General features: G+C 52.3%; 1 protein-coding gene across 2 annotated transcripts in view; it reads right to left on the reverse strand.

The window, feature by feature from the left end:
* Nucleotides 1-27,728, reverse strand: part of NPAT (nuclear protein, coactivator of histone transcription) — a 358,220-nt gene that overhangs the window by 147,934 nt on the left and 182,558 nt on the right. The window lies entirely within an intron of this gene.

Here is a 27,728-nt window from a genome sequence, read left to right on the forward strand (position 1 = left end):
TTAAATGTTCTGGCACCTGCTTACTAAAGGCAGGTTAAGCAGGTCAGTGAAGATGACTTTTATATTTAGCCACACAAAACTCTACACTAGAGAGGCCCCGAATTTAGGAGAAGGAACTATGGTAGCTGTAGGTGAAGATACCCTGGTGCAAATAAAGGAACATTCAGAAGGGTTCTCCATAAAAGAAATCATAGCAGCAATTAACCTACTCCAGGCAGGAAAAGCCCCTGGCTTAGATAGACTTCCAGGTGACTTTTACAAAGCAAAGCCTAATATTTGGGGCCCTTTGTTTCAAAGGGTTTTTAATGTTATTCAGCGAGGGGGATATTACCCCGACATGGAAAGTAGCAGAAATAATACCAATTTTTAAAAAAGGAGAGAAAGGGGACCCCTCAAATTATAGACTGATAAGTCTCATAGATGTCTCCCAGAAACTCTTTAGTATTCAAAATTGGATGGAAGAAAATAATATCTCCAACCTGCAGGCTGGCTTTAGGTCATCGACACGCACCCTGGACCAAGCATTTAGATTTTTGTTATCAATTTGGAAGGAAGTTTAGCTCTTGAAGGGTCATTTAAATGTTGCTTTTGTTGACCTTAAAACAGCCTTCGACTCCATTGATCATAACAAATTGTGGGCCACATTGAGGAAATTAGAACTGCCAAGTGATCTTTTCACTTGCCAGTTACTGGTTCGCCTGCATGATGATAACTATGCGAGAATTAGGTGGAAGTCAGATGGCAGCCTTTATAATAGTTTTGCAATCTCCAAAGGCGTACGCCATGGGGTGCGTGCTCGCCCCAACGTTATTCACCCTGTACATCAATGGGTTGATCCAGGAGCTATATGATTGCGGAGGTGATCCTCCCAGACTTGCGGGCAGCCTTTTACCCACCTTGCTACTCGCAGACGACACACTCCTTATTTCTAAGACCCCAAAGGGTATCCAAAACACCTTAAACAAGTTTGCAAAAGCCTGCAAAGACCGGGCCTCGAAATTAACTGCTCCAAAAACTAATTACATTGTCTTTAACCCCTACAAACGATCAAAGGGGAAACTGATATTGGGCACTCAACAATTAGAGCAGGTTAAGGTATTTGACTACCTGGGAGTCAGAATTAGTTACAATCTAGCATGGACTCCCCAAATTCACAAGAGTGAGTCGTCACTACTACAAGTGGACTGCGCAATAGCAAGGAGGTTAAGATGTTCAACCTTTCGCCCAATTTCTCCTATACTGGAGATACATAGGGCCAAAGGCTTAGGTGCAGCTCTCTATGGAGCCGAATTGTGGGGTTTGGAGAACACTAAAAAGTTAGAGGTAGCAGAAAATAAATTCCTTAGGGCAATACTTAATGTTCCCATTAATACCCCAATTTTACCACTGCGCCTCGACCTAAGAATTAAATCTATTTCACACTTTGCTGACCTTAAACCATTGATGTTCTGGGTCAGAATCTAGGTTAATAATACAGAGATCCACGTAAAAGAGGCAGTGGTGTAATTATTAACCCTTCAAAAACAGAAAGGTGAATTGCTTTGGTTTAAGAGGGTTAGAAAATGGCTGTATCGCCCGGGTCTGGATATGATGTGGGAGGCCCCTGGTTCTATTACAAAAAGAATGGCCCCCTTGCTAAAGAAGAGATATTGGGATTTTATCAACTCCTTCAGCATTGAAAATGCAGCACGTGACACTTCAACCGTGCAATTTTTAAATGTTAAGAGCTGTTTTAACTTTGACATGTTAATGGATGAAATTGAACCACCAGAGGCACCAGCACTTTACATCCAGTTCAGACTTGGGGCTCAACCGCTAAATGAATGGGAAAATAAATGGGCCAATTTTACAATCACTTCTATGTGCCCCATATGTCTGAATGTACAAGAGACAATTGGACACCTTCTTTTTGTGTCGTGCCTATAGTAACATAAGGAAAACATGGATTATCCCAGTCTGTCGACTGCTCTCCTTTTCACGCCCATCGGAAGCGTTACGTATATTTTGATCAGACATAATGTTAGACGGACCGGGAGGGTCGGCCGAGGATAAGGGGAGAGGTCTCCGGGGAGAGCCGTCTCCAGTGAATCGTACAGACAAGTAACTTCCCCCCCACAGACGGACACCACACAATGATAAAGTTCAACGATACTTTATAGGCAATTCTTCAAGTACGGTAGAATGGTACAAGGAGGTCTGGACTCAGGGGTCCCCTCTATTCTGGTCTCTGTTTGGGAAAAGGGTAGCGGGACAGTCTTGTTACCAAAAAGATGGAAATAGCTCTCAATCCTCGAGCTCGGTGGTGTAGATGAACGGGCCGCGGCGGAGCCAGCAGGTCCCGAGATGGATGAAGGAAGACGACGGTCCGCGGCAGAGCCAGCAGGTCCCGATGAAGGTGGTGGTTACAAATGGTCCGCGGCCACGCCAGCAGGTCCCGACGACGATGAAGGATAGGGTGGTTCCCAAAGCCGCGGCAGCGCCAGCAGGCAAGACGAGGGTGCACAAGACAGAGCTACGGCAGCGCCAGTAGTCCGTCAAGGATGAGTTCTTCTTTGCGTCTCTCGACTCCAAGATACAACTCCCGTCCTGCTCTGGAGCTGCCCCAGTTATAGGGCTGGTGTGCTTTGATGTCCGGACCCTCGCACCTGGAGGTCGGGAGGTCCGGGATGAGGGAGTCCCGACACCCAGCAGGGGGGTGGAGCCAGCGCCCGGGGAGGCGATGGGCGAGCGGCACTTGGCGGGGGAGAGCCATCGACACCTCTTGCTCCCATTGACTGACCAAGTAGCCCGCTCACCTCCTGGGTGGACGTTGGTGCCGGAATGTCTGAGGCCTGGCCAGGCCCAGGGTTGAGGTCGATCGGGGGCCAGGCGGCCTCGTGGTGGAGTGTCCAAGATGGCGCCCAGGATGGGCGCGCAGGCCGGTAGTGGGTCGGCCTATGCGGTCAACAGGTTCGAGTGTAGGGGTCCCTGCGGGGACGGTGGACGTGCAATGGTGGTGTGTGGTACTTGCGTGGCTGGGCTCGGGCCTGGTTGGGCCGGGGGAGAGCGGCCCTTCATGTGGCCTGTCCAACATGCGTCCCCCCCAGCTGAAGGCGGGGAGAGTTACCCATCCTCTTGGGGACTCTTCTCGTCGAGGCGGAAGAACCGGGACAGGCCATCTGCGTTGGCGTGATCTGGCCCAGGCCGGTGTTCAACTGTGAAGTCCATCCCTTGTAGGGAGATGGACCAGCGTAGTAACTTCGGGTTTTCCCCCCGCATCTGCATCAGCCACTGCAGGGGTCGGTGGTCGGTCTGTACCCGAAAGGGTGTGCCAAAAAGGTAGGGCCGGAGCTTCTTGAGGGCCCACACCACCGCGAAGGCCTCCCTCTCTATGGTGCTCCAGCGTTGTTCCCGTGGTAGGAGTCGCCGGCTGATGAAGGCCACCGGTTGATCACGGCCTTCGGTGTTCACTTGAGACAGGACTGCCCCAATGCCATGGTCGGAGGCATCCGTCTGGACGATGAACTCCCGGCTGTAGTCGGGGGCCTGGAGCACAGGGGCGGAGCACATGGCGGCTTTCAATTGTTCAAATGCAGCTTGACACTCTGGGGTCCAGTTGACTTTCTGGGGCTGATTTTTTGACGTGAGTTCTGTGAGGGGCCTCACGATAGTACCATAGTCTTTCACGAACCTTCGGTAATAGCCCGTGAGGCCCAGGAAGGCTCGTACCTCGGTCTGGGTGATGGGGGGCTGCCAGGACTGGATGGCGGCAATTTTTAGCTGCAGAGGGGCCACCAGGCCGCTTCCCACCTGGTGCCCGAGGTAGGTTACAGACCCTTGCCCAATTTGACACTTGCTGGCCTTGATCGTGAGGCCAGCTCGCTGAAGGGCTTGCAGCACTGCTCGGAGGTGGTGGAGGTGCTCGGACCAATGGTTGCTGTATACAGCGATGTCGTCTAGGTAGGCGGCGCTGAATCCTTCGAGCCCCGCCAGGACCTGATTGACGAGCCGTTGGAATGTTGCTGGGGCATTCTTCATGCCAAAGGGCATGACGGTGAAATGGTAATGGCCATCGGGAGTGGAAAAGGCAGAACGTTCTTGTGCCCGGGGTGTGAGGCCGATTTGCCAGTAGCCCGCCGTCAGGTCGAAGATACTGAGGTAGCGGGCAGCTCCCATGCGGTCGATTAGTTCATCTGCCCGGGGGATGGGATGTGCGTCTGTCCTGGTGACCGCATTCAAGCCCCGGTAGTCGACGCAGAACCGGAGTTCTGGTGTGGTGCCGGGGGCAGCTGCTTTGGGGACCAGTACCACAGGGCTGGCCCAGGGGCTGTCTGAGGGCTCGATGACCCAGAGCGTGAGCATTTTGGCTACTTCTTCCTGGATGCAGGCCCGTACCCGATCTGGCACGCGGTAGGCCCGGTGGCGGATAGGGGGGCTGTCCCCCGTGTCCACATCGTGCGTACACCAGGAAGTGACACCTGGGGTGAGGGAGAACAGGCTGGCGAATTGTGACAGGAGAACTCGGCACTCCTGGCGTTGCTCTCGGGTGAGGGCCTCTGAGAGTCGGACCCCATCTACGGAGCCGTCTTTCTCCCGAGTTCGTAGAAGGTCAGGGAGGGGCTCGGAGTCCTCTTCATCCCCATTGTCTGTGGCCATCAGGAGGCTGAGTTCTGTCCGTACAAAGTGCGGTTTCAGTCTGTTAGCGTGGAGGACCCGGAGGGGGTTCCGGGAAGATTCCAAGTCGATGAGATAGGTAGCCGGACCCTTGCGCTCGACCACTTTGAAGGGCCCTGTCCACTTGTCTTGTAGGGCGCAGGGTTCGGTGGGGGACATCACCCATACCTGTTGCCCAGGTTCAAATTCGATGGAGGAGGCATTCCGGTCATACCACCTTTTCATGTCCTCTTGACTGGCCTCTAGGTGGGCTTTTGCTAGTTCTCGGAATCGCCGGGTCTGGTTGCGGAGAGTTAGGAGGTAGCGGAAAACATCTGGTGGGTTCTTTAGAGGGGGCATCTCCCAGCCTTCCTTGACTAGGCTGAGCGGTCCCCGCACGGGGTGTCCATATAGCAGTTCAAATGGGCTGAAGCCCAGGGACTTCTGGGGAACCTCTCGATAGGCGAAGAGGAGGCACGGCAGCAGCACATCCCACTGGCGACGGAGGGGCTCTTCCAACCCCCCGATCATCCCTTTGAGCGTGCGGTTGAACCGCTCAACGAGTCCGTTTCCTTGAGGGTGATAGGGGGTCGTGAACCGGTAGGTAACCCCGCACTGTTGCCAGAGAGACTTCATATATTTTGAAATAAAGTTCGTGCCTCTGTCACTGACGACCTCCCGGGGGAAGCCCACCCGGGAGAAGATCCCCATCAGCGCCCGGCCGACTACCGGGGCTGTCACAGTCCGCAGGGGAACAGCCTCCGGGTAGCGGGTGGCGTGGTCCACTAGCACCAGGATGAATCGATGGCCTTGTTTTGTGCGCGGGTCCAGGGGCCCTACGATATCGATTCCGACCCTCTCGAACGGGGTGGTGACCACGGGAAAAGGTTGCAGGGGGGCTTTCAGTTTGCGGCCGCTCTTTCCACTGGCTTGGCACGTGGGGCAAGATCGGCAATGCTGGTGTACATTGTCCCTCATTTTGGGCCAGAAGAAGTGGGTCACCAGGCGGCTATAGGTTTTGTCTTGACCCAGGTGTCCTGCCAGGGGGACATCGTGGGCCAGGTTTAGCAGAAAGTCTCTAAAACGGAGGGGTACCACTAGGACTCGGCTGGCCCCCAGCTCCGCGATTCTTTGCTCACTGTACAGCAGATCATTGTCCCAGTAGACCCAGTGAGTTCCGGAGGTATCCCCTGCGCTTTGGGCTAGCGCTTGCTGGCGGAGTCCCTCGAGGGAGGGACAGGTCTTTTGTTCTTGGCGAAATTGTTCTTGCGTGGGCCCCCCCTCTTGAGGCCACTGGTCGGGGTTAGCGAGGTCTGGAGGTTGAGCTGGTTCGGGGGGGACGTCACGGTCGGTGGTTTCGGCGGGGGCGACCGGAGGCGGTGGCGCCGGCCATTCGGGTTCCTCTGGGCGGGGGTTGGCACGGGCGGTCATGGACCGGGTGGTGACGCACGCCCAGTCCGGGACGCCCAACATCCCAGGTGCTCTTTTCGTTCGACTGCTGCCCATGGAGAGCTTTCCAGGTCATTACCCAGGAGGCAGTCTACGGGGGCATCATCTCGGACCGTCACCTTCAACATGCCGGAGACCCCTCCCCATTCGAAGGGGACGCAGGCCATCCGACACAGACTTTCTGAGTTATCGGCTGAACGTACAGGGCAGAGAATGTTTGGTAAGTATTGTTCGGGGGTCACCAGGTGACAGCGGACGGCTGTTACACTGGCCCCAGTGTCACGAAGGGCTTCAGCCCGGCGTCCATTGATGCCCACCCATTGGCTGTACTTCTGGGTATTAGCGGGTAGGGGGACCCGTGGGACCATGTCTCTCCCCCCTAGGCAGGCGAGAGCCATGGCGGCTGGCTCCCATTCTTGGTGTTCCTGTTCATATTCTTCTTGTTCCTCTGAGATCTGTTCCTCCCCCAGAGCAGCAGCGGCTACTTGGCGGGGTCTTGGGCTCTGGTACTGGGGGCAGTTTGGGTCGTTTGCATAGTGTCCGACTCGTTGGCATCGATGGCAGGTACCATTGGCTCGATATCCCGGTCGCGCTGGGGTGCTGCCCCGGTTGGCCGGGGGGGTGGTGCTGGTAGTGGGGGTGACCGGAGCGTTGCTTCTTCCGCGTCCTTGGCCTCCTCCTCCTCGGGGACGGTGCTGACCATTGTTGTTCCGGTTCTGTTCGTAGGACCCATTTCGACCCACTCTGGTGATTTCCCACCGGTCAGCTTCGGCTGCGAGCTGCCGGGGATCCGTTAACTTGCTGTCGAGGAGGTGCTGGCGAAGTTCAATGAAGCAATTGTTCGACAGATGCTCCCATACCATAAGATTGAACAGTTGTTCGTAGGTTGTGACCTTGCTTCCTTTGATCCAGCCCTCGAAGGCTCGGCTAAAGTAATTGACATAGTCCACCCAAGTTGTACCCGGGATGCGGGTGCAGTCTCGGAACCTCTGACGGTACATCTCGGGTGTGAGGCCATAGCGGGTGAGGAGTGCAGCTTTCATATGGTCATAGGAGGTCATCTGGTGGTCCGGGAGTTGTAGCAGGGCGTCGCGGCCCTCATTGAGGAATCTCCCCCACAGACCGGCCCCCCAATCGCTTCTATCGATCCGGTGTGCAGTCATAGCGATTTCATAGGCCTTAAACCATTGCTGGATGTCGTCCTCTCGGAAGTATTCTCGAACGACATCCTTGGGGATGTGTACCTTCTTCTCTGTTGCCCCTGGAGTGTGGGGTTGCTCGGACACCCCTGCTTCTTTATTCTGTTTGCGTAGGTCGATTTCAGCTAGTTTCCGCTCATGTTCATATGCCAGTTTCTTTTCCTCGAGCTCCCTTTGTCTCTGTTTCTCCTCTCTTTCTTCTCGGAGACGCAGGTGCTCTAAGTTGATTTTCTGTTCGGCCAACTTCAGTTCAACGTCCATTTTGAGCCGGGCCATTTCCAGCTCGTGTAGTCGGGTTCTTTCTCGTTCCTGGATCTCGTCTGGCGAGAGACCCGTTCTTCGCTCTTCAGGGGCCATGGGGGTTTGTGCTGCGATGTTTTGATCGGGGGTTCCGGCAGCCCCGGTTTCTGCCCAAGATTCTAGGGCCTGCTTAAAGTCATCTTTGGTATTTAGTCCGGTGGTAGCGATACCTAATTCGATACAGAACTGTTTAAGTTCACGATGGCTGTACTCATCCAATTTCTCCATCTGGAATTTCTCCGTTGATCCGCTGTCTTTAGTTGACATCGTGATTCGCCGTGGGGTGAGCTACTCTCTGTACGGTTTATGCGGTGATTCGGATCCCACCGCTGCCACCAATGTTAGACGGACCGGGAGGGTCGGCCGAGGATAAGGGGAGAGGTCTCCGGGGAGAGCCGTCTCCAGTGAATCGTACAGACAAGTAACTTCCCCCCCACAGACGGACACCACACAATGATAAAGTTCAACGATACTTTATAGGCAATTCTTCAAGTACGGTAGAATGGTACAAGGAGGTCTGGACTCAGGGGTCCCCTCTATTCTGGTCTCTGTTTGGGAAAAGGGTAGCGGGACAGTCTTGTTACCAAAAAGATGGAAATAGCTCTCAATCCTCGAGCTCGGTGGTGTAGATGAACGGGCCGCGGCGGAGCCAGCAGGTCCCGAGATGGATGAAGGAAGACGACGGTCCGCGGCAGAGCCAGCAGGTCCCGATGAAGGTGGTGGTTACAAACGGTCCGCGGCCACGCCAGCAGGTCCCGACGACGATGAAGGATAGGGTGGTTCCCAAAGCCGCGGCAGCGCCAGCAGGCAAGACGAGGGTGCACAAGACAGAGCTACGGCAGCGCCAGTAGTCCGTCAAGGATGAGTTCTTCTTTGCGTCTCTCGACTCCAAGATACAACTCCCGTCCTGCTCTGGAGCTGCCCCAGTTATAGGGCTGGTGTGCTTTGATGTCCGGACCCTCGCACCTGGAGGTCGGGAGGTCCGGGATGAGGGAGTCCCGACACCCAGCAGGGGGGTGGAGCCAGCGCCCGGGGAGGCGATGGGCGAGCGGCACTTGGCGGGGGAGAGCCATCGACACCTCTTGCTCCCATTGACTGACCAAGTAGCCCGCTCACCTCCTGGGTGGACGTTGGTGCCGGAATGTCTGAGGCCTGGCCAGGCCCAGGGTTGAGGTCGATCGGGGGCCAGGCGGCCTCGTGGTGGAGTGTCCAAGATGGCGCCCAGGATGGGCGCGCAGGCCGGTAGTGGGTCGGCCTATGCGGTCAACAGGTTCGAGTGTAGGGGTCCCTGCGGGGACGGTGGACGTGCAATGGTGGTGTGTGGTACTTGCGTGGCTGGGCTCGGGCCTGGTTGGGCCGGGGGAGAGCGGCCCTTCATGTGGCCTGTCCAACACATAACACAATGGCTTATTTTTGCAATTACAAGATAACCGATTATATGCCTGGTGGCAGAGATCGAAAGCCCCACTGTGAAAAATTGCCAGGGTTGGATCCATTTAAACATACCTTTTTATGCTTGTATAGCTATTTTAGAACTGTAAATACTGAACATTTAAAAAAAACTGATATTTGTTTTAATCAAAACCACAACATAGTGGGAGCGTCAGCTTCCAGAAGAAACAACATCATTTCCTATACATGTGGTGTCACCATGAAATTGCTTGGATGACAACATGTTAATTTGAGGAATGTTATTTATTAGATTGTGTATTCAAATGTGATATGATTTCATGGTGACACTATATGTTTTTCCTTATTTATAGCCCTGATGATGTCCCGGATGGGGACGAAACGCGTTGGCTGTCAACCGTTAATCATTGTATAGGAAATGAGGTTGTTTCTTCTGAAAGCTGACTGACAACATATGCTTCAGAATAAAGAAAACGAACTTCAATACTTTCGCTTGAAAGACTACTTTTTGGAATTGTTGTGAACTGTTTGTTTAATGACAAAGAAATAGAAATCATATAAATTCAAGTTGTAATTTTTCACGCTCCCTCCATGTTGTGGTTTGATTAAGTTTACCAGGGGTTTTGACGGTGTGCCCTTAGAGAGGTTGAGCGTGTCCCTCAGCATTCTATTTATGAGTATGCTATTTTGATTGAACAGCCTTTTGGTGCACACAGCAGAAGACCCTACATCGTCTAGACAGAGTAATTGATATTTGTTTTAGGCAAGGTTTCAAAACCAAAACTTGATGAAATGACTCTACTTATGTACTTTGGGACAATGTGTATTTGTATTTTGTTTCATGCTGTTTTTATGATCATGCTATTGGTCGATTAATAAACGTGCTTACCAGCACATGGGAATAATTGCTGGAAAAAAATTCCGATCCAGTCCAGACTTTAAAAGATGAAAACTTTGAGGTTACGAGTGTCCATGAAAAATTTAATATTTCTTTGGCGTAAACTACAGATATGATTTATCCTCCATGGTTCTCCTGCCACAAATAGCCTCAAACGGCTAATAATTACCACCAATATGCTAGGGCCAGCATTTTCTCTGGGGCATCAACCTGTTATGCATGGCCCAAGTAATGCAATGTATTACCACCAATGAGTAATGGCCAGCACTGTGCCCAGGCTGGGAACCATCTTGCTCAGGATGGCCCCAACATGCCAAGAATTACATCCAATATGAAAAGAGACAGCAAGCGCATTTACACTCATACATGCATTTAAACATAGACATAGGCAGTCACAAATACGCAGATCAGCCTGCACATGCATACAAGCACTCACATTCTGTGTATCACTTTTTCTAGAATCTACTCTGGCTTTCCAGGCCTGTAGCAGGACTAGTTTCTGAACTTGTCGATTGTGCAGGCTCTCTAAGATGCATGACCATTCATGCACAGCAAGGCTTTTGGCTAATGACCTGGAAAGCCTGAGGGTGAGGGGGCGTACCAGGCAGTTATGACTGTCCCCTTCATCTTCAGTAAATAGTGCACTGATCTACTGAGCACTTTACTGCAGATTAAAAATGTGTTAAAAAAGTGGCAGGGCTGGGGGGCGTGGCCGGCGATTAACCAAGATGGCCGCGACCTAGTGAGGCTCCGAGGGTGAGACCGATTCCCCGTAAATATCCGGCCAGTTATCCTGCTCCAGCGTAGCCCCAAGCTGAAAAACCCTGTGGCGGAGGTGAACCGGCGCACATCGACCCTGCTCCGAGCTCTCTGAGACATCGGACCCCGGAGCTGCATCGAGGACGAGATTGGGGCCTACAACCGCGCCATAAGCACCGGCCTCGATTTGAGACGACCGCCGGTGGGGCGCCAGCGACTGCCGGCACGCGGCATCACAGAGCACAGCTGAGGCAACCGGCGGCTGGTGAGTGGTGCGACGGCCCTCCCTCCCACCCGGCTTCGCCCCCAGCGAACGGACAGGCGAGATTACTGTTGCCTTCCCGCCATACTCCTGACCGGCTGTGACGGGGAACCGGAGGGTCCGCCGCTGCCGCCGAGAACTGCAGCGGCCCGGGCCTGCGCCTTTCCCGCCCCTCTGGGGCTCACGAATACCGGACACGCTCCTGCTCTCCCGCCGACTGCTGGGGCGCATTCCTGGACTTTGGGCCCCCCTGACGGAGCAGACCTGGCGACTTGGTGCCTGGGTGGACATTGCTGGAACCTGCGACTGGTGTCCCCCCGCAGCGCCTCGGCGACGTGTGCGGTGAAAGGGGCGACACGTGGAACACCTTGAGAGGCGATCGCCGGACGCTCTCTGTTTCGGGCCTGCCTGGCTCGACTGGAGGTGCGAACCCACAATCTACGCGCCCGCTAACTTTATCCAGTGTGACCCGAGGCGGCACTCCTCAATCCCCCCCACAATGAGCGGCAAAGGTACTCGTGGGGCCCAGCAGAGCAAACTCGATAAATTTGCCTATGCCAAGGACTTTCCCCCACTGTCGGAGCAAAAGAGGGCCAGCGCTAAGGGTGCGGAGGGCGGCGCTATCCCTGCCATAACGCTGGAAGACATCATGGTGGCCCTGCACCAGGTACAGACCACGGTGGGTTCAATCTCGACAGATGTCACACTTTTGCGGGCAGATTTACAAAAAATGTCCTCCAGGGTCACTGCGGTGGAGCAGGTCGCAACGACGCTTACCTCGGACACTGCGTCACTGCTAAAACGCGTGACGCAATTAGAAGAAGACAACAAATTCCTGACAGACAAGATGGACGAACAAGAAGGGCGCTCTCGGCGCAATAATATTCGCATAATTGGCCTTCCAGAATCGGAAGGGGGGCCTGCCATGGACCTTTATGTAGAGGACCTCGTGAGAAACACGCTGCAACCAAAAGGCCTCTCGAATTTTTTTTTCGGTGGAGCGGGCGCACAGGGTCCCGGGGCGCGACCGAGACCCGTTATAGCGCGCATATTCAATTTCAGAGATCGCGACGCCATTCTGCAAACGGCGAGGGTCGCGCCACCCATACGGATTCAAAACTCAGAAATTTCAATTGTCCCGGACTACACGACGGCGGTAGCGGTGCGACGAAGGAGTTTCATTGAGGTGAAAAAGACATTGAGATCTCGCGAATTGCCCTATTCCATGCTCTTCCCGGCACGCCTCAGGGTGGTGGCTGATAAAAAAAACCTGGTTCTTTGATACTCCGGAGGAGGCGCACGACTGGCTCGAGGGGTGGCGTCCGGCGGAGGGCTCTGGCAGACAGAACGGAAGGCGCAGAAGACAAGGACAATCCGACGAGCCTGATATGACCGGGCAAGAGGAGAAGATCGAGACCGACCCAGCCGCGGACTCTGGGGAATGACTCCTGCTACCTCAAGGGAAGTATTTCTCTTTTTCCTCTGTGAACTGTGGGCGGTGAGCCCGAACTTTCCCGACTGGGGTTCACCTCCCTTACTTGCTACTGAGACATTCACGATTGAGCTGGGACTCTGGAACTGTTGGGGTCTATCTGGTCCTCCTTGGACTTTCACCCCCTATGCTCTTATAGGCAACGTTGTTTTTTGACAGGGATCATGAGCACTCTGCTGAGTTGGGGTGGCGGGCAGTTTGGAGTCCGCACGACAGGGAGGGGGGAGGGAATGTTTTTTGTTGTTCGTTGTGTTCTATTTTCTTGCGATACACCGATCTAAATTGAACGGTATGGTGTTTTGGATCACAGAAACTGATTGTACTCTATTTAGCACACTGATCCATAGGGGCCCGACAGCTCGAAATCTGATGATGGGGGTTGACACACGCACTGTTCTACAGGACGGCTCGGCTGGAGTAACCCCGTCCCTATCTGTACTCTCATGGAACGTCCGAGGCCTTGGTGACAAAATTACGCGAGGTCTGGTCTTGAAGTGTATTAAAAGGGAGGGGGCGGCGGTGGTACTCCTACAGGAGACACACCTCACTGGCAAGGCCACGAAGGCGATGGACAGATGGGGTTTTCAGATGGTGGCCCACTCCGAATTCACCTCCGGATCCAGGTGAGTCGGCGTCCTGGTAAAGAAATAATTCCCCCTGCTCATACAGTCTGTTAGGTCAGACGCAGCGGGTAGATTTGCCGCAATACATGCACAGTGGGAGGGAAAACCCTTTAATATTGTCTCAGTCTACATTCCGCCTACCTTACAGGCGGCGGCCCTGTCAGATCTTAGCGCTTTCCTACTGGGGCTCCCTGAGGGGGGGATTTGCTTCTCGGGGGAGATTTTAATTTAGTGGCGGATAGCTTGGTGGATAGAGTCCCCCCGAAGTTAGCTCCAGCTGGTACAACACGGTTGGGGGGCTTCCTGACAGCTATGGGATTGAAGGACCTCTGGAGGAAGTACAATCCCCTGGACCGCCAGTTTACCTACCATTCAAGCGTCCATAATAGTCTCACCAGACTTGATTATTTACTTGGCTCGGCGGGTGGCCCGGGCACTGTGGTCAAAGTAGATATCCGACCACGGGGCATTTCAGATCACTCTCCCTTGCTAATTACCTATGCACACCACCAGCCCACACGGCGTCGGACCTATCCAATCCGCGCTGCCTACCTCCACATTCCTAAGATCAAGAAGGAGCTAAAGGTAGGGACTAAACACTATTTCCGGGACAACACTGGCTCGGTGTCCTCCTCTGTCACTCTGTGCGAGGCCTACAAAACAGTGGTTAGAGGACATGCATTAGTCTCCATTACAGCGCATAAGCGGGAGGGGCGAGCGGAACTGTTGGCTCTAGAAACGGCAGTGGCTGAGGCAGAGACACGGCACGCGGCTGACCCGAACCCCACTAAGGCGCACAGCTTACAAGTGGCACAACATCGACACAGAACACACCTAACAGAGGGAGTCAAGCTGCAACTGTCCACCACACGATACAAAATTTACGTGGTGGGTGACAAGGCGGGCAAATTACTGGCTTGGCTGGACAGACGGGACAGGTGGATAGCTCAACTGACGTTGGAGGGAGGAGACCCTATTAGAGATCCAAGCACAATAGTACACATGCTAGCCCAACACTATGAAACGGTGTACTCCTCCGCGTCCACGATTTTGGAGGAAGAGGCATATACCTACATTAAAGATCTCAAAATGCCCGCGTTGACGGAGGAAGAGGCACATGCCTTGGACGCAGACCTAACGACCGACGAGGTGCAATTGGCGATCAGGGCCCTGCAGACGGGTAAGGCGCTGGGACCAAATGGTATACCAGTTGACTTATACAAGCAACAGGCGGACACGCTTGCGCCGCATTTGCTGCACATGTTTACAGAAAGCTTGGAGGCAGGGATACTTCCATTAGATCAACGCACGGCCACTATTGTAGCTATATTAAAACTGGGGAAACCAGCTGACCAATGTGCATCCTACCGCCCGATTTCCCTCATCAACGCCGAGGCTAAAATACTCGCGAAGCTGTTGGCGTTGCGCCTCACGTCCCATTTACCCAAACTCATACATAAAGACCAGTCTGGCTTCATGCCCGGCAGAAACACGGCGCTCAATTTAAGGAGAGTACATGGTGTACTGGCGCGCGCGACGTATTTATTAGAACCAGCGGTGATACAGTCCCTAGACGCGCACATGGCGTTTGACACGGTCCACTGGCCCTTCTTATTTGCGGTGCTACGTCACTTTGGCTTTGGCCCGAAGTTCTGCTCCTGGATCCGTCTACTCTATGCAAAGCCTATGGCGCATGTTGCTGCCAACGGCCACATCTCGGCGGACTTTCCACTGTCTAGGGGCACGCGTCAGGGTTGCCCACTGACCCCACTACTGTTTGCCATGGTCCTCGAACCGTTGGCAGAATAGATAAGATGGGAGCCCACTATCAGTGGCCTCCATTGGACGGACGAGTGGGAAGACAGAGTATCGCTGTACGCAGACGATATTCTGTTATATCTCACCTCTCCCAAACGCTTGATTAACACTCTTCTAGATGTCTGCACGACATACGGCCGAGCTTCTGGCTACTCGATCAACTGGTCCAAATCCACCATGTACATACTGCATGGTCCCACACCGCACTTGCCGGACGCCTGCCCGTTGCGGACTTCTGCTAATGGGTTTAAATATCTGGGTATACACGTCACAGCTAACCCTGCCGACTTCTATACACATAACCTACAGCCTCCTCTTGATCGCTTCAAACGTGACATACGCCACTGGGAATCACTGCTGCTGACACTGCTAGGAAAGGCGGCTCTTTTCAAAATGATGGCCCTAACCCGTTTCCTCTACGTTTTAGAAAATACACCCTACCCTGTCCCTCCCGCATACTTCAAAACCATCACATCGCAAGTCTCGGTGCTGATGTGGGGTCCTAAGCCCGCACGTATAGCACAGGCCAAGCTCACGCGAAGCTGGTAAGACGGGGGCATAGCGCTCCCAGACGTCAGCCTTTACTACTGGGCATCACAGTTGAAGGTCATTAACCAATGGCTTCATCTCCCCCAGTCTGAACCAGCTCTAAAGGCAGACAGGGCACAGTTGGGGTTCTCTGGAATGCTGGCCCCCCTTTATGATAAATCCTTAGTTGCCATGAAGTTCGGCCCACTACAACACACACTCACCATATGGCACGCGGCACTGAGCAGGTTGAAATGGCAGGGAGTACTGACACAGTTAACCCCATTGTGGTACACAAAGCAGCTGGGGAAACTCAGACACTCCAAAGGCTTCGACCGCTGGGATGATATAGGCATCTCGACCATTGGCGATCTATGGCAGAAGGGACAGATGCTGCCTTTTGAGACGCTGCGACAGCAATATGATCTGGCACTGACAGAACGTTTCAGGTATATGCAGATACGTCATGCATTGACATCAGCGTTAACGCCCGAGATGATCATCCCGGAAGCGTCCCCGCTCGAGGACAGGCTACTTACTGACTTTATGCCGTCAAAGGCGACATCTCTGACGTACCGAAAACTCGTAAACAATTTACCTGACCCTCTGGAGGCCTTGCGGGAGAAATGGGCACGCGACTGTGGAGACATTGATGACTCGGAGTGGCAGGAGGAGACTGCGTCTCCGAAAGAAGTGGGCGTCTCATCACGTCTCCGCTTGGTGCAACTACGCATGCTACACAGATCGTACTACACTAGAGACACACTGCATAAGATGAAAAGGATTTCACACCCATACTGCCTGCGGGGCTGCGGGGAAGTAGGGAGCTTCTACCACACAATATGGGATTGCCCACGAATTGCACACTACTGGGTTCAGGTGATGCGCACCATGTCTCAATCAGAGGAACTTTCCATACTGCCTGACCCCAAGCGTTGCCTTTTAGACATATGGGAACCCAATGACCTCACACGCTATGGGCAGAGCTGGATGACACTTGGCATGATGGTAGCAAAAAGAAATATAGCGCAGAAGTGGGGTGGGAGGGTGTCGCCAACAGTTTCAGCTTGGAAGCAAGATATGGACGCTGCGATGATTGCAGAGCGGGCAGTGTTCCGCAATAGAGGTTGTCCCAAGAAATGGAATAGGATTTGGGGGGCATGGAATAAGTATAGGGGAAACATTTGTGACCCACCTTCTGATACTGATAGCTCGAGCTCTGATTCGGAATATTGCTTTGGAACCACGATATTTGCTGGCAACCCATGTTCTGATTGTTGGACAGAGATGCTCCTGTGTTAGTGCTGTAATTCTACTAGTTTCTGTTGACAAACTACTGTGCCTAATATATTTTGTGTTTCTACATGGCAATGTATCGCACTGTTTTAAAAATGCAAATAAAAATGTTTAAAAAAAAAAAAGTGGCAGGGCTGAGTCCGAACACCCATATGAAGGAACCACTACTTAAGCAAGGCATGGGTATGTGTGCATCGCTCACCCCAGCTGAACAGCCCAGCTGAAGGAATCAAGCCAATGGGACGGCAGCTCAGATAGTTACGCAAAGCCAGTGCTGGAGCAGCTTAGTCATAAGGGCAGTCTTTCTCAGCAATGTTGATGATGTCACGCCATAATGCAGTGATTGACAAAAATGCTTCAGTGTTGTCAGTGCAGGCCCCAGGCAATCTCTGACTAGACTTAATTTTAGCCCTGGGAGTAGCAGAATTAGGATTGGCTCCAACACCAAACACACACATACCCACAAGAGCAGCCTTAATAAGGCAGAGGAGAAGTGAAGATGCAGGATTTGCACACCTTTCATTGGGTATTACATTATGACGTGGTAATTAGGGATGCCAAAGTGTCATTCCTCTATTGGAAATACTAGCTTTAGGGGAATGTCATTTGACATTACTTGCTACCACATCATAAAAATACAGCCAAAGAACCACATCATACTCACTAAGCGTTCCATCTAAGTGGCTTGGCAGAGTAATATAATAGCAGAAACAGTGGTTGAGCGGTTTGTTTAATATGCCTGTTGTCCCACATTAAGGACTTGTGGGAAATACTCCATACGTGGCTAAGCGAGGCTCAGTTTTCTCACTGGACCCATCATGGTTGCTTCTGGGTGGACCAAATGGTCTGCAATACCCATTCTCCTAAAGCACTACAGAGGAACAGTGGAGGGGAAAACAAATGTAAGGGAGATTGTGCTTTGCTGAAAGACCTTATGTAGCATTTGTGACAGTGTAAGCTGGTATAGACAGTGGACCATCTATTTCCTTATCAATTCTTAGATGTTGAAGGCCAGGTTTGCACTCCAACCTGTACTTCAGGTCCGCAACTCATATATTCCAGGCATGCCCAGGAACCAAAATCCTGCCTGTGGCAACTATGATCGAATACTGTCTATGCATCATATCATCCTTGGAGGCCAACCTATCGTCTGCCAGCATCTATTAGACTTCATACAGTTTGTAGTTCTCCAAGAATGGGTTGAACTTCACCATATTTTACCATTGCTCAGAGTCACGGCTGATGAACAACAAACAAACACCATGGTAGATATCTGTATGGTGAGGGACACATGACACAATCCCATACACCTTCCTGACAATACTCTCCAGGTTCATGCTAGCCTTTGACAGGGGAAGAGAATGGACCTAAAATGAGCTAAATGAATGCCAACGAGGGGTTGTAGCAGGCACCCCAACACACTCAAATCAGGTTGAAGACTCCTGATTTTATAAATCTCCTGCCTAAAATTTCCTCCACTTCACTATTTATCAATAGTGAAAATAAATTACCGTTTTTTTCCTAAATTCCCTCCTTTCCGAACGATGGCATTTATGTTTTAGCCAGCTGTGAATGACGCTTAAAAGCCCACATACATCTGATGAAAGGGTCTAGACAATTTTGTACGTGCCTCCTGGGGTTTTCAGCATTGAGACACGTTTTGCAAAAGGGCCGGCCTCGTCTTCACAACACAGTCTGGTTAATGCTCCAGTACAAAGAGGAAGCCTGGATATTCTTCTTCAAACTGCATGGTCGAGCTGAACCTGATTGACACTGGTCACCAGCGTCTTCGGATGGTGATGAGCCTTGGGGCCAGGAGATTGAACATCCTTGGGGGAAACTCATACAGACCCCACAGACTAGAGTTTACTTATAGGGGCTTACTCATGCATGGGGTAATACAACATAATCAGGCTTTCCACAGCCCTCCCCGACTTCCTATACTGTGGGATGCCCAGGTATGAAGGGATTACATTTCATTATCTGATTTGTCAGTCCTTTTCAGACTCCTAAATGCCAGAAGACCTTTCCTTGCATTCAATAATGATCTGCTTTGGCATTCTAGTGTAGTTCTCAGACATTCTACGTAAAATGTGAGCTATCCTTCCTTGGTCAATATCTTGTCTCCCTCAAGCACTGCCTTTCCCTTTCCTTCAGCTAAGCTGTTTCACTATCCTCACTTCGATTTGGCCTTTCCTACATCTTTCAGCATCTTCCTCTGCACTTGGCAAACCCTTTTTGGTGTTCCATAGCCACGCTGTGCAGTAAACGACTGTGGCAGTTTCCTTTTTATATTCCTGCTCAGTTACAAAATACACCTCCTTCATGCCTCCATTTTTTTTAACAGCATGGCCTGAATACAGGTTGTATACCCACAGCAGGTCGGGTCATCCTTGACATGTTCCTATAACCACAGTTTGCAGAAGCCTAAAACAAGACCTTGTTCTTAAACTCCATCATAATGTTAAAACATACACACGGTCAGGTTCATGATGCATTACAGAATCCCCAGACAAATGTAGAGACAAGATAGCCCTTTAGTTCAGATAAAGTAGATGAAGAGGCAGAGGACTTTCCAATGCATAAGCATATGTGGTATCAATCAGGACAAGGGAGGCGCTGCAGGGAGGGATCCCTGTAGGGCAAGGGATCTATGTAAAAGTGAGCACAACTTACTGTAAAAATTAGCCACTACTGGAAGATTCCAATCAGCCGTTGGGAATATATACAAACAACAAAAGAATCTATTTAAAATCCAATGCTGGAAAAACAAATTTGCAACCGCTCAATGATCCAAAAGCTCATTTATATGCAGAGAAATGCAAACACCGCTGCCAAATGATACTACTAAGCTCACGTCACATCAGGTAGATTTACATATCGCAGGATCAGCAGCTTACATTTAGTTGCTATCTTATGAATGACTTCTGACAACTGTTTGAAAAGCAGCTTCCTTATAGTGTACTGTGCAGAAAAATAATGAAGACACCGTTAATATTCCAGCTCTAGCACAATTTGAGAATCCCACTAACCAATGTCAATCACCTGTTAACGCCACTTTTCTCCTGCTCATGAATTACATGGCCTATAATCCTGTCATTTGCGCACAGAATGTTTCTTGGTATCAATAGGTTTACTCCATGCATCGCACTACACAATTCAACTGCAAAAGTAGTAATATTCAATCCCTCACCAGGTTTGGGATTCCCCAGGCAAAAATTAAAGCACATGGAGTAGTTTCTGTCCTGTAACTCCAGTTCTGTAGTAGGGGTATCTCTGTTATAGTCATAATCTAGTGAATAGTCCCGCCCATGTGCGCGGACCCCAGAGCAATCAAAAATAATCTCTTAAGTTGTCAAAACATGCAGAACTGCACAGACACTTAAGAGAGAATTTAAAGACAGATAATGCAGCCTATATCCACAGGCTACACTGTCCAGTACTTCAACTAGGAATTCCACCAAAATCCACAAACAGCACAGCCTGTCCAGGGTTTTCTACAGAGAAAACCTTGCATTTAACAGCAAAACCCTCTGGAATGATAGAGAGGAAGAAGTGGACAGACAAGCCCCATAGGCTGCCATTATGTGGCTCAAAACAGGATACTGTGCCTTTAAGAGTACTTTCCAGAAGCCTCACAGTATCCCAGAATGCACTGCAGGTCCCTCTTACTTTCAGTTCTTTTTGAAGGCGTAACACGACAGACCTGTAGCATGCCTTACATGAATATCTCTCTCCACCGGGGAGGAGGGCGGGCGCTTATGACTATAACAGAGATACCCCTACTACAGAACTGGAGTTACAGGACAGAAACTACTACTTCTGTAGTAGGGGATCTCTGTGTATAGTCATAATCTAGTGAATAGAATGGCAAGCCCATCCCCACACCAAAGCGGCTGTGGAGAACAGAGAAATAACACCACTACCGTGCGAACAGATTTCGCAGCGAAGCCTGCCCAACCTGAGCATCTGTCCTGGCATCAGTGTCCAGACAGCAATGCTTAACAAAGGTATGGACCGACGTCCAAGTGCCGTCTTGCAGATTTCTGCAATAGGAACATTACGGAGCAAAGCAGTCGTGGCAGCTTTGCCTCTGGTGGAATGAGCCTTAGGTTTACCCTCTAAGGTCTTATTAGCCTTTTGGTAACACAATTGTATACAGGACACAATCCACCTCGAGATGGACTGTTTAGAGGTAACGAGACCGGTCCTGACTGATCCCTAATTGATAAACAATTGGTCTGACCTACGAATATCCTTGGTTCTATCCAGATAAAATTTCAACACTCTCCTAACATCCAGGGAATGCAGAGATCTTTCCGCTGGAGATGAAGGATTCTGAGAAAAACGTAGGTGAAGTCATAGTCTGGTTAACATGGAAATCAGATATAACCTTTGGAAGAAATTTAGGGCGAGTACGCATAACAACCTTATCAGCATGAAATATAGTATAAGGTGCTTGGCAACACAACGCCTGAATCCCCCTCACCCTGCGGGCCGATGTAATGGCCACGAGGAACGCCGCCTTCCAGGACAGGTGCTGCAACGAAGCCTTGTGAAAAAGTTCAAAAGGCTCCTTCATCAATCTGGACAGCACCACGTACAATTCCCATGAAGGCGAAGGAAGCCGGACAGGAGAGAACACTTTCTTCAAGCCTTCCAAAAATACCTTTGGTCACAGGGATCTGAAAGAAGGAAGTCTGTGAAGGCCATTCCCTGTAGGCAGTCAGCGCAGCAAAATGAACCTTAATGGAATGGACATTAAGGCCAGACTGCGCCAGGTGTAGAAGATACGGAAGGATGACATCTTCCCTACACGTTGTTGGGTCATAATCCTTGGACTTGCACCAGATGCAAAACCTCTCCCACTCGTAAGCATAAGAGGTCCTAGTGGAAGGTCGCATAGCCTCCTCCAGTATGTCCATACAATCTTCTGGTAGATTCAAATGGCCATATTGCACTATCTCAGGAGCCATGCTGCCAAACTCAAAGACGAGAAGTCGGGGGGCAACATCTGCCCCCCCGAACTTCGTGAGAAGGTCCGGCCTGCACGGCAGCCGTATGCGAGGAAGGAGAGACCGGTGAAGCAGGTCCGTGAACCACCACTGCCTGGGCCATTCCGGGGCAATCAGGATCATCCGCGCCCTGGACTGGGACAGCTTGATGAGTACCGCCGGAATCAGGGGAATGGGTGGAGAAGCGTACAGAAAGCTGTTCGCCAGTTAATCCATAACGCATTCCCCAGCGTCCCCTGCTGGTAGTACCTGGAGGCGAAGTCTCGGCATTAGCTGTTTTCGGCGGTGGAGAACAGATCTACGTCTGGAGTCCCCCACCTTCCGAAGACTAGTACTTCGTCGTTTATGACCCATTTGTGGTTTTCCTGAATCAGTCTGCCCAGTGCGTCTGCCTGAACATTCTGCATACCTGGCAGATGGGTAGCCGTTATCGTCAGTCCTCTGGCTAAAAGCCAGCGCCAGATCGCCTGCGCCTCCTGCGACAGAGTGCGCGAACTCGAACCCCCCTGCTTGTCGAGGTAATACATCGTGGTCGTATTGTCCGTCTGTACAAGCAGAGAGTTGGTCTGGAAGGACCGAAGAAACGCCTTCAGTACCAAGTGAAAGGCTCTGAGTTCCAGGAAATTGATGTGATACGTGGACTCCATCGGGGACCACGTTCCTTGTATCTGCAAGTTCTCCGGAACGCGCCCCCCAGCCATGGAGAGACGCATCCGTCACGATAGTCTGTGTGGGAATGTCCTTGTGAAAGGGAACCCCTCTGAGGAGATTCTCCGCTGAACACCACCACTTCAGAGACTGAAGAGCACGCAGAGACAGTCGTATCTTGTCGTTCCAAGATCCTTTCCTCTGATCCCACTGATCCTCCAAGCACCCCTGCAATGGTCACATGTGCAGCCGTGCGTGTGGCGTGAGGAGGATACAAGAGCCCATCGACCCCAGTAGAGAAGACACCGTCCTCACTGTTGTAGATGGAGCGGTCATAAGAGCCTGAGCCTTCCGAAGGAGTGATGATCATCTCTCCTCTGAAGGAGACACGCTTGCTGACATCGTATTGAAGGAGGCTCCCAAGTACTGTATGCACTGGACCGGAATCGGGACAGACTTGGACATGTTGATGTGCAACCCCAGCTTGTTCAAGAGAACGCACGTCTTCTCGAAGTGTGTGAGCTTCCGAGAAGAAGGAGGCCTTGATCAACCAATCATCCAGGTACGGGTAGACAAACACCTCATTTTTCCTCAGGTGTGCAGCTACCACTGCCATGCACTTCGAGAATGTTCTGGGCGCAGATTTCAGCCCGACTGGCAGTACTGTGTACTGATCATGATTGGCGCTGACTTGGAATCGCAGGAACGTCCTGTGTTTGTGTGCAATGGGCACATGGAAGTAGGGATCCTGTAGATCTATGGCACAGAGCCAATCTCCCTGTTGCAGCTGAGGATAAACCTGATGCAACGACAGCATGCGAAGTTCCCCTCTCTCTCTGCGAATCCATTTGTTTGCTTGTCGCAAATCCAGAATGGGCCTGAACTCTTTCTTGTCCTGCTTGCGAACCAGAAAGAACCGGGAGTACAGACCTCTTCCCCTTTGAGACAGAGGTACATCTTCTATCGCCCTTTTCCTTAACAGGATATCGCCCCCCGCCTGGAGCTCGCGCAGCTGAAACCGCGAGCTGACCGGAGGAATTGCTGGCGGAGGGCTGATGAACCGAAGAGTGACTTAGACCCGGCGGCTTTTGTTCGCCGAGGAGCATCAAGCTCTCCCGCGTATGCGCACAATATACTTGTGAAGTAGTAAATGGCGGCCCGGGCCACAGACAAATCCTGGGAGGATAAACGCCGCTATAAAGGGCAGAAGGCCTCAAGCAGTTTTCCACGCCCCAAACCTACAGCCTTCCAAAAGTCTCCGATGCAGACTTCTTGCGGGCCACTCACTACCCTCATGGCAGCCCAAGGGTTGCCCAAAAAACGGGAGAGTAGAAGCACACTGCTGAGCCGCAGGCTGCAGAGACGCCCGACGAATACAAGCACGGCAACGTAGGGCAAACCCACCATACCTGGGGGTCGGCAGGAGAGAAAACTCCGCTCCGACACCGATGCTTAGATCTGAAACTATCAGTCCCTTTAGACTATCTCTTGTAAGGCTTCCCTCCTGTCTCTCGGCAGGGGAACCATTAATTCGTGAAGAAAACACCCCCACACAGGGATCTTACCACAACGGCCCAGCAACAGCGGGCCACAGCATGACGTCTACATGCCACTACCCCTGCGACCAAGTCAGGAGTACGTTCGAAGCCAGAACCTCCTGGCAGGTGGTAGTGGACAAAAGTTAAGTACAGCCAACCAGTTAAGAGTCGGAGAGAGACTCCCCGTACTCATGGAAGACACATCCCTGGCATCAAGGCACGGGGGTTCGCAGACTGAGGGGCCAAAGGCCCCCGGGGTGGTAGGTGGGAGAGGGAACCTAGAGAATTCCGAAACATCCCCGTGGTCTCACCAGTGGTGGCAGAGCAGGAGGCGACCTAGCCGATGAGTAGGTATGCGAATACTCAAAACTAAGCAAAAGGACCAACGTCCCTCGCTTACACGAGGTGAGTAGCCACAGACTCCCCATCAGAAGGGTTCCTCGACGCTGATCAACTGCTCGGCGTCGTGAGTGGACGGTGCCGGGAACACACAGTCCCTTCCTACGAGTAGAGGCTCACCACGGGGCGAGGCCTGGAACAAGACCCAGGCGTCAAGCGCCGGCCCATGACATCAACCTCACTACGACGTCACCATCACTAAGACAGTGACTGTCTCTACGACAACCAACACTCCGACGTCAAAATGTCACTACGGTGTCAACCACCGAGACGCCGAGCCATCCATAACGGTGACGTCTGGACCCAACGGAAGACAGCGGAGCCCAAGCGATCAACGCCCCAAAAGGAGCATCACTGCTCCATGACGTCGAGCATCACCGCTCCCTGACGTCGAGCATCACCGCTCCAGGACGTCGAGCATCACCGCTCCAGGACGTCGAGCATCACCGCTCCAGGACGTCGAGCATCACCGCTCCATGACGTCGAGCATCACCGCTCCATGACGTCGAGCATCACCGCTCCATGACGTCGAGCATCACCGCTCCATGACGTCGAGCATCACCGCTCCATGACGTCGAGCATCACCGCTCCAACGACGTCGAGCATCACCGCTCCAACGACGTCGAGCATCACCGCTCCAACGACGTCGAGCATCACCGCTCCAACGACGTCGAGCATCACCGCTCCAACGACGTCGAGCATCACCGCTCCAACGACGTCGAGCATCACCGCTCCAACGACGTCGAGCATCACCGCTCCAACGACGTCGAGCATCACCGCTCCAACGACGTCGAGCATCACCGCTCCAACGACGTCGAGCATCACCGCTCCAACGACGTCGAGCATCACCGCTCCAACGACGTCGAGCATCACCGCTCCAACGACGTCGAGCATCACCGCTCCAACGACGTCGAGCATCGCAACTCCATCCACGCCGAGGCAACTCCATCCACGCCGAGGCAACTCCATCCACGCCGAGGCAACTCCATCCACGCCGAGGCAACTCCATCCACGCCGAGGCAACTCCATCCACGCCGAGGCAACTCCATCCACGCCGAGGCAACTCCATCCACGCCGAGGCAACTCCATCCACGCCGAGGCAACTCCATCCACGCCGAGGCAACTCCATCCACGCCGAGGCAACTCCATCCACGCCGAGGCAACTCCATCCACGCCGAGGCAACTCCATCCACGCCGAGGCAACTCCATCCACGCCGAGGCAACTCCATCCACGCCGAGGCAACTCCATCCACGCCGAGGCAACTCCATCCACGCCGAGGCAACTCCATCCACGCCGAGGCAACTCCATCCACGCCGAGGCAACTCCATCCACGCCGAGGCAACTCCATCCACGCCGAGGCAACTCCATCCACGCCGAGGCAACTCCACCCACGCCGAGGCAACTCCACCCACGCCGAGGCAACTCCACCCACGCCGAGGCAACTCCACCCACGTCGAGGCAACTCCACCCACGTCGAGGCAACTCCACCCACGTCGAGGCAACTCCACCCACGTCGAGGCAACTCCACCCACGTCGAGGCAACTCCACCCACGTCGAGGCAACTCCACCCACGTCGAGGCAACTCCACCCACGTCGAGGCAACTCCATCCACGTCGAGGCAACTCCATCCACGTCGAGGCAACTCCATCCACGTCGAGGCAACTCCATCCACGTCGAGGCAACTCCATCCACGTCGAGGCAACTCCATCCACGTCGAGGCAACTCCATCCACGTCGAGGCAACTCCATCCACGTCGAGGCAACTCCATCCACGTCGAGGCAACTCCATCCACGTCGAGGCAACTCCATCCACGTCGAGGCAACTCCATCCACGTCGAGGCAACTCCATCCACGTCGAGGCAACTCCATCCACGTCGAGGCAACTCCATCCACGTCGAGGCAACTCCATCCACGTCGAGGCAACTCCATCCACGTCGAGGCAACTCCATCCACGTCGAGGCAACTCCATCCACGTCGAGGCAACTCCATCCACGTCGAGGCAACTCCATCCACGTCGAGGCAACTCCATCCACGTCGAGGCACTCCATCCACGTCGAGGCACTCCATCCACGTCGAGGCACTCCATCCACGTCGAGGCACTCCATCCACGTCGAGGCACTCCATCCACGTCGAGGCACTCCATCCACGTCGAGGCACTCCATCCACGTCGAGGCACTCCATGACGTCGAGGCACTCCATGACGTCGAGGCACTCCATGACGTCGAGGCACTCCATGACGTCGAGGCACTCCATGACGTCGAGGCACTCCATGACGTCGAGGCACTCCATGACGTCGAGGCACTCCACGACGTCGAAGCCGACCGGAACAGCGTCATAGGTCATAGCTCAGACGTGCCCTTACCGGGGAGAACCCCAGAGGTTATAGCATGGGACTCGGTAGAGGACCCACCCTCTCCTTACCCAGAGGCTGAAGATGCCTTCAAACTCCTCTGTTCCAAACCTGTGAGCCGAAGCTTCCCAGAAAAGAAGTCACAGAGAAGACAGGTGTCAAAAGACACAGGCAAACACAGAATACAAACCTGTGAGCTCCAGCTTTGGTCTTTAGTACAGCTGCAGACAAAGCACTTGTCAGACTAGAAGTAGTACAAGACAAGAATACTGCAGAAATTCTGCCAAAAAAACACAGCAGAATGTAGATAAAGGCCAAAGACGTCGAGTGAAGCTGTAAAAATCCAAATTTATCACAAAAATAATATAGAAAAAGCTCAAAAAAGAAGAGCTAATGCTCCAGGGTCCTGCTAGCAGGAGCCGGAAAAAAGAACTGAAAGTAGGAGGGACCTGCAGTGCATTCTGGGATACTGTGAGGCTTCTGGAAAGTTCTCTTAAAGGCACAGTATCCTGTTTTGAGCCACATAATGGCAGCCTATGGGGCTTGTCTGTCCACTTCTTCCTCTCTATCATTCCAGAGGGTTTTGCTGTTAAAGGCAAGGTTTTCTCTATAGAAAACCCTGGACAGGCTGTGCTGTTTGTGGATTTTGGTGGAATTCCTAGTTGAAGTACTGGACAGAGTAGCCTGTGGATATAGGCTGCATTAGCTGTCTTTAAATTCTCTCTTAAGTGTCTGTGCAGTTCTGCATGTTTTGACAACTTAAGAGATTATTTTTGATTGCTCCGGGGTCCGCGCACATGGGTGGGACTATTCACTAGATTATGACTATACACAGAGATCCCCTACTACAGAAACAACCTTCCAAATGCTTTTCTCTCCTTTTCTTTCTCATTGGATTATCAGCTTTGATAGAACACCCCTTTTTGTAGTACAGTGCACATGCGCAGTGACTAAAACAAAAGCTTGTCACTTCGCTTCTATCATATAATTATAGCGCCATTAGCATTATTCCCAGCAAACCTAACTGTAAGGCTAGCCAAAAAAGAAGGCTTGCCTCTCCCCACCTATCGTCACATACCTCAACTTACCAGATCCTAACTAAGCCCAATGCA

The sequence above is a fragment of the Lissotriton helveticus genome, chromosome 8 (genome assembly GCF_964261635.1).
Source record: "Lissotriton helveticus chromosome 8, aLisHel1.1, whole genome shotgun sequence".
NCBI lineage: Eukaryota > Metazoa > Chordata > Amphibia > Caudata > Salamandridae > Lissotriton > Lissotriton helveticus.